Source organism: Tursiops truncatus, chromosome 17 (assembly GCF_011762595.2).
Source record: "Tursiops truncatus isolate mTurTru1 chromosome 17, mTurTru1.mat.Y, whole genome shotgun sequence".
Taxonomy (NCBI): domain Eukaryota; kingdom Metazoa; phylum Chordata; class Mammalia; order Artiodactyla; family Delphinidae; genus Tursiops; species Tursiops truncatus.
The window spans coordinates 12,710,969-12,718,296 of NC_047050.1; positions in this window are offsets into that span (position 1 = coordinate 12,710,969).

The following is a 7,328-nucleotide window of genomic DNA, read 5'->3' on the forward strand; positions in this document are numbered from 1 at the left end:
CACATCTATAAATAAATTAACTTTACTCTAAAGACTATTTCTAGATTCCTGAAAGTTAGAGGTTCAGTATACTAGATCAGACATAATGTTGATTTCTGTGTACATTCTCATTGATTATAAAATGAGAACAAGCTCCATTTCTATTTTTGTTTCTATGTAATGCCAGTTTTGTGCCGGGTACTGTGGAAGGTGCTAGCTGATCACTGAATCTGTTTACTCTTCTTCCTCAGTACAGAGATACACTGTGTTCCCTTGTCTCCCTTGCAGTTAAGTGTAGCCATCCAGATTTAGCTCATTAAAGAAAAAAAAAAATCTTCCACAAGCTGTCTCCCATACTCTTTCCCTTCTGTGGCCACATGCTGAAGATGGCAGAGCCACAGGTTAGAAGGAGCCTAGGTCCCTGAATTACCACTTGATGGAGAGCCATCCAATATTTGTTTTGGACTTTACATGGGCAAAGTATACTTATGTTTAGCAGCTAGCCTTATCCGAAGCAATACACTTGGCATTCATTAACGAATAATACAGACAGGAATCTCAGCGCTTAAACAGTATACTACATAGCACATATCAAAATCTGTAATCATCTTGTCTGCTTACTTGTTTATTGGTTGTCTGTTTCTCTCATAAGACCAAGGACCTCATCTATCCATTTCTATATATCTAGCATCTAGCGTAGTCACTGGCATAGAGAAGGCCTTGTTGAATAGAAACCTGGATGAATGAGACACTGGGCTGGCTAAGTGGGGATCACACCCAGCTTAGGTGCTTACAGTATATAGTAGGGGAAAAGATATTAAATAAGTAAGTCACTAGTGAATATATGATTATAAATGTATGATTAAAGTGCTATGAGGAGATTACTTTAGATTTTAGATTCAGAGATGCTTCCCTGAAGAAGTAACATTTTAAACTGAGGCCTGAAAGAAGAATAGAAATTAGCCAAACTAAGTCAGGAAAGAACTTTCCCAGCAGTCTCTTCTGGTAGGGGAGAAGCTTGGCAAGTTTCAGGAAACAAAACAAGGCAGTGTGGATGAAAGTTATCTAGGGGAAATGGTGCCAGTAAGGATAAAGAGGAAACTAGGAACCAGATCACAGAGAAACCTGTAGGCCATGTTAAGGGTTTGGGATTTCATCCCAGTAGTGACAGAAATCTATTGAAGGGTTAAGTAGGGAGTGAAGTTATCAAATTGTTGATTTAAACGTAGTCCCTCTGTTGTGTGGAGAATGAATTGGAAGGGGACAAGATTGGACGTGGGCAGAACAGTGAGATGATTACAACAGTGCAGCATGGTTTAAGCTGCGGTCCAGGACCATCATGCAAGGTCTGGGAGACCACGACCTGCACAAAGTTAGCAAAACGGAGCTGGACTTCAGCTCCAGCATCTGCCCAGGTGAAGGGCTCCTTTTCCTAATTTGCAAAAATGTTAGGTAGACCAGTGGTGTCTGAGTGATGGCAGTGGAGATGGAGCAAAGTGGACAGATTTGAGATGTACTTTGGTGAAAGAATGGATAGGATTTAGTAATGAATTGGAGTGAAGGTAAGAAAAAGGAAAGAGATCACAGTGAATGCCATGTTCCTGACCAGAGCCCGTGAATGAGTAGAAATGCTGTTTGTGGAGACGGCCTAGACTGGGATAGGAGTGTGTTTGAGGGTGAGGGTACAGCTTTCAGTTCTAAAAGAATCGACTCCTCTGAGATATGACCTGACCCTCTCAGAAGGAATGGCCTCCACCCTCCTTTCTTCCAGAGGACAATCCATCCTCCTCTGCTGAGTCTAGGAGTTCACCCAAAAGGTGGTGGGGATTGTGGGGAGGGGGAGAACAGCCTCAGGAGATGGACACCCTCACCCAGCCTGAAACTCAAGATATTAACTCTTACCTGCCTGAAGCAAAAAAATAGGGCAAGACTCTAAATAAATCTGATGTCCTTGGAAGATAAAGGGAAAGATAATATTTTTAGTCTTTTATTCACAATTATAGGGGAAGGGATGCCAGGCTCAGGCAATCTTTACGCTAAAATTTCAGTATATTTCCCCGTACATATATTTCCTTTTATTTTTTATTATTGTCATTGCTTGGTGCTTATCCAGTCTATTTAAATAAAAAATTCAATTTCAGTATTACTTGCATTTGACTCGTTTTCAAAACATTTAAATTCTACAAAAGCCTCTAAATTTTAAAATATATTTTTCTTATACATGATTGCTTTGCTGAGTTCATTTTTGCCTCTGTCTGCAATCTCACCTTCCTATCATTAATTACCCCTCATCATTTTCCCTTTCATATATAACTTTGCTGTATATTAGCTGCCTCGACTTTTCTCTTTGGATAATATTCCCACTTTGTTTCCAAATCGTTAAATAATATCAAACAATGAAAGACTTGGACTTGGGTCTTAGGGACTTGGTTGGTGTGCTTTATCATCATCCTTTCAAATACAAGTTCAGTGTAACATGAGAATCAAATAAAATGTGAATAAAATTTTAATTAATGCTGAGTGTAGCTGATTGATGTTAAAAGCCAAGATTAGTTAACAACTAAAAATAGCATCACTGTGTATTCAGTTGACTAAAAAAAACTATGATGCCTCCAGTAGTCTTTTACATATCTCTAAATTCTATTAGCTTTCAAAACATTCTATAATCAGACCCTTCCCTGACTTTCCAACTTATGTCGCAATGGCAATGGCAATAATTATTAACATTTATATGGAGCCTATTATGAGCCAAGCACAATAACCCAAATGAAGAATTTTCCATTATTATTCCTGATTTATAGATGAAGAAACTGAGACATGGAGAATTTAGACAACTTGTCCACATCATGCAAATTATACATGGTGGAGCCAGGATTCCAATTTGGAAAGTCTGGCTCCAGAGCCCATACGCTAAACAACTAAGCTATACTGCCTCTCTGAACAGTCTTTTCATGTAACTTTCCCTGCCCACTCCCTCCTCCACTGAAATAGAAATGTAGGCACTCAAGTTCCAGCCCATTCCTCCTTCAAATCCACCCCCTTCCTTCCTCTCATCCGCATACCACATGTCCATAAAAACACCAAGCTTTTCTGCGCCTGTATGCCTTTGTCCATCCTTCAGCAATCCAGAGCTCCCACCACCACCTCTCTTTTGTTTGCTCTCCCCAAAGGCTTCCCAACCTTCAAAGCCTCATTGAAATTCATACCCTTCTAAGTTTTCTCCTTTTATCTCCAACAGCACAAATCCCTCCCTTTCCTAGCCTTTTATAGCTTTGTCTACCTCATACTTCATACCTAATTATATAGCCATGGTAGTGCTTATTCAAACTGCAAGTTTTTGAAGACCAGGGATATAAGAAAAGATAAAGCAGGCGACTTAGTAAAAGATGGGAGACATGGATTTAACACAGAAACGATCAGTTTTGCTGAAACCATGGTAATGACATGACTAAAAGAAAGGCCATCGCCAAAGTAAGTCAAGTCTGTTTTCTTGCTTTTCATTTGAAGAGGCTTGTACAATTTGATATTCCTCATTTGTCAGTCTGCTTTCATCTTGTTTATTAAGGAAATAAGTGAATAAAGTGCGTCTTTGAACTCAGAGGCCCTGCTCACTGTTCTGCAGGAAAAGTGTCAAAACACTGAACAGGACAGATAGAGGAAGAGGACGGTAGATTGAAAAATTTGATTTAGAAAGAAAAGATAAGAAGAGCAAGCACACTTTTATTCAGTAAGAGACTATAATGTGGTATTCGATAATCAAAGTGAAGTTTCAAAAGAAATAGAATGTTGTGGTAAAAAAAGATCGCAGATCTAGAGCTTGAAGTTGGAAGTAATAGAATTTTCCATAAGTTTTATTTTATTTATTTTTATTTATTTAATTTATTTTTTTGGCTGCGCCGCTGAGCAGCATGCCGGATCTTAGTTCCCCAATCAGGAATCAAACCCATGCCCCCTGCAGTTGGAGCGCGGAGTCTTAACCACTGGACTGCCAAGGAAGTCCCAGAATTTTCCATAAATTTTAAATCACCAAGTGCTATATATTTACAGAATAATAAAACTGAACGCATAAGCGCTTAAGTTTCCTTAAAACTTTAAAGTTATATAATTCTTTAGAGGGGTGGAAAGTACTTTCAATCCATGGCACTGTTCTTTTCTGTATACATTGTTATAATTTTTCCAGTGAAGTCACACTAATGATAGCAACTACTTACTAGGTGTTTACTTTGTATGAAGCCCTTGACAAGCGTTAACTCACTTAATTCTTACAACTCAGCCATTTATCTGTTACTATTCTTCTTTTACAAATGAGGAAAAATGGTTAGAGAAGTTAATTGCCCAAGGTTACAGTACCAAATATGTTTATCACTTGCCAAAGTTTGTGCATGCTCTTAGCCATTGTTCTATCCTGTCTTTCTTCCTAGTCACATATTTGTATAATCCATTTGAGAGTGCTTTTTGACCAATGTTGTGCCATAATTATATTAAGGCAGGACCACATCTTTTCTTTCCTTTGAAACTACTCTCGACAACTGGTACATATTAATTATTATACTAAGTGGGAATTAATTTTCTGGAGGCCACGTTTTTTAAAAATTTTTAAATGGGGATTTTTATTAAAAGCCTGTCTTTTAAAGAAATGGTAGTCTGAAACTTCCTGGAAAAAGAAATCTCTAGGCCCAGGTAGTTTTACTAGTAAATCCTATCGAACATTTAAAGAAGAAATAACACCAACACTCTCTCTTTCAAAAAATAGAAGGGGGAACACTTGTCAACTTATTTTATAAGACCAGCATAACCCTGAAACCAAAACTAGATAAAAACAATACAAAAATGAGAACTACAGACCAGTGTCCCCTATGAATATAGATGTAAAAATCCTCAACAAAATATTAGCAAGTCAAATTCAGCAATATATAAAAGTACACCACAACCAGTAGGAGGGGTTCATCCTGGGAATGCAGACTGGTTCAATATTAGAAAATCAAGCAATGTAATTGACCACACTGACAGACTAACAGATAAAAACTACGTGATCTTATCAATTGATGAGGGGAAAGCACTTGGCAGCATTCAACACTTATTCATGATAAAAACTCGTAGCAAACATCCTCAATTCGATTAAGGACATCTTCAAAAACAACAACTATAGCCAAAATCATGCTCATTTATGAAAAAAAAATTCAACACTGAAAACCTGAATGCTAAGACTGGAAACAAGGCAAGGATATACATTTTCACTACTCCTATTCAGTATCATACTGGAGGTCCTAGCCAGTACAATAAAGCAAAAGAAAGAAAAGGCACACAGTTGGAATGGAAGAAACAAATTTTCCTCATTGACGGTCAGCATAATTGTCTATGCAGAAAATGCCAAGGAATCTACCAAAATATATCTAGAACTTATAACTGAGTTTAACAAGGTCAGGATACAAAGTGAGCACATGAAAATCTATTTTATTTTTACGTATTATTCCTATGCATTTGGAAACCAAAATTTAAAAAAAAAATTTACAATAGAGCCAAAAAAACGAAAGGCTTAATTATAAATCTAACAAAACATACAAGATCTTATGATGAAAACAAAAAAAATGCGGGTGAAAGAACTCAAAGAAAACCTAAATAAATGGAGAGACATAGCATATTCATGGACTGGAAGACATTGTAAAGATGTCGTCTAATCCATAGGTTTAGTATAATTCTAATTCTGTAGGTATAGAGGAGCTGATTCTAAGATTTATGTGGAAAGGCAATGTAACTAGAAGAGTCATAATTTTTTAAAAGAGTACAATTGGATGAATTACAATACCCAATGTTAAATCTCAATATAAAGTTGTGATAGTCAAGACATGTAGAATTGGCTAGGGGCTAGACCTACAGATCACAGAACAGAAAGTCCAGATATAGACTCATAGAAATATAGCCAACTGAGTTTTGACTAAGTTTCACAGACAATTCAGTGAAGAAAGGATAGTTTTTTCAAGAAATAGTGTTGAAAAACTTAGACATCCATATGTTAAAAAAAAAGGAAAGCCTCAACCTAAAGGTCATACTTTGTACATAAATGAACTCAAAATAGGACATAGATCTAAACGTAAAATATAAAGCTATAAAACTTTCAGAAATAAACATAGGATAAAAGCTTCATGAGCTAGGGTTAGGCAAAAGTTTCTTAGACATGACACCAAAAGCATGATCCGTAAAAGAAAAAATTGATAAATTGGACTTTACAAAATTTAAAACATTTTCTCTGTGAAAGACACTGTTAAGAGAGCAAAAAGACAAGCTACAAAATGGGAGAAAATGTTTGAAAATCACATATCTGACAAATAACTTGTATTCAGAGTATGTATTTTTAAAATTCTCAAAACTTATTAAGGGACTTACCTGGTGGTGCAGTGGTTAAGAATCTGCCTGCCAATGGGGACATGGGTTTGAGCCCTGGTCCGGGAGGATCCCACATGCTGCAGAGCAACTAATCCCGTGCGCCACAACTACTGAGCCTGCGCTCTAGAGCCCGCGAGCCACAACTACTGAAGCCCGTGTGCCACAACTACTGAAGTCCATGCGCCTAGAGCCCGTGCCCTGCTACAAGAGAAGCCACCACAATGAGAAGCCCACTCGCCGCAACTAGAGAAAGCCTGTGTGCAGCAACGAAGACCCAACGCAGCCAAAAATAAATTAATTAATTTAAAAAAATCTTATTAAAAAACAAAACCACCCAATTTTAAATGGTTAAAAAACTTGGACATTTCACTAGAGAGGATATACAATGGTAAATAAGCATTAAAAAAAGATGTTTAATACCATTAACCATTAAAGAAATGCAAATTATAACCACAATGAGATTCCACCACACAGCTATCAGAATGGCTAAAATAAAAAATGTTGACAATGTGAAGTGACGGAGAGCATGCAGAACAATTTGAACCCACATTGCTGTCAGAAATGCAAATATACCCAGCAACTCCGGGGAAACAGTTTGGCGGTTTCTCATAAAGTTACACACTTACCATGTGACCCAGCAAGCCCGCTCTATTTACCCTAGGGAGACTAAAAGTTACATCCACAGAAAAACTTATACACATATGTTTATGGAAATTCTATTCATACTCACTGAAAGCCGGAAACAACTCCTATCTCTTTCACTGAGTAAATGAATAAACAGAACATCTATGTAACGGAGTAGTACTCAGCAATACAAAAGAACAAGTTATCGTTATATACGACAACTTGGATGGATCTCAAAGACATTATACTGAGGGCAAGAAGCCAGTCTCAAAAGCTTTCATACTGTATGATTCATTTTTATGATCTTCTCAAAAAGGCAAAACTGCTGGGATGAAAAATAA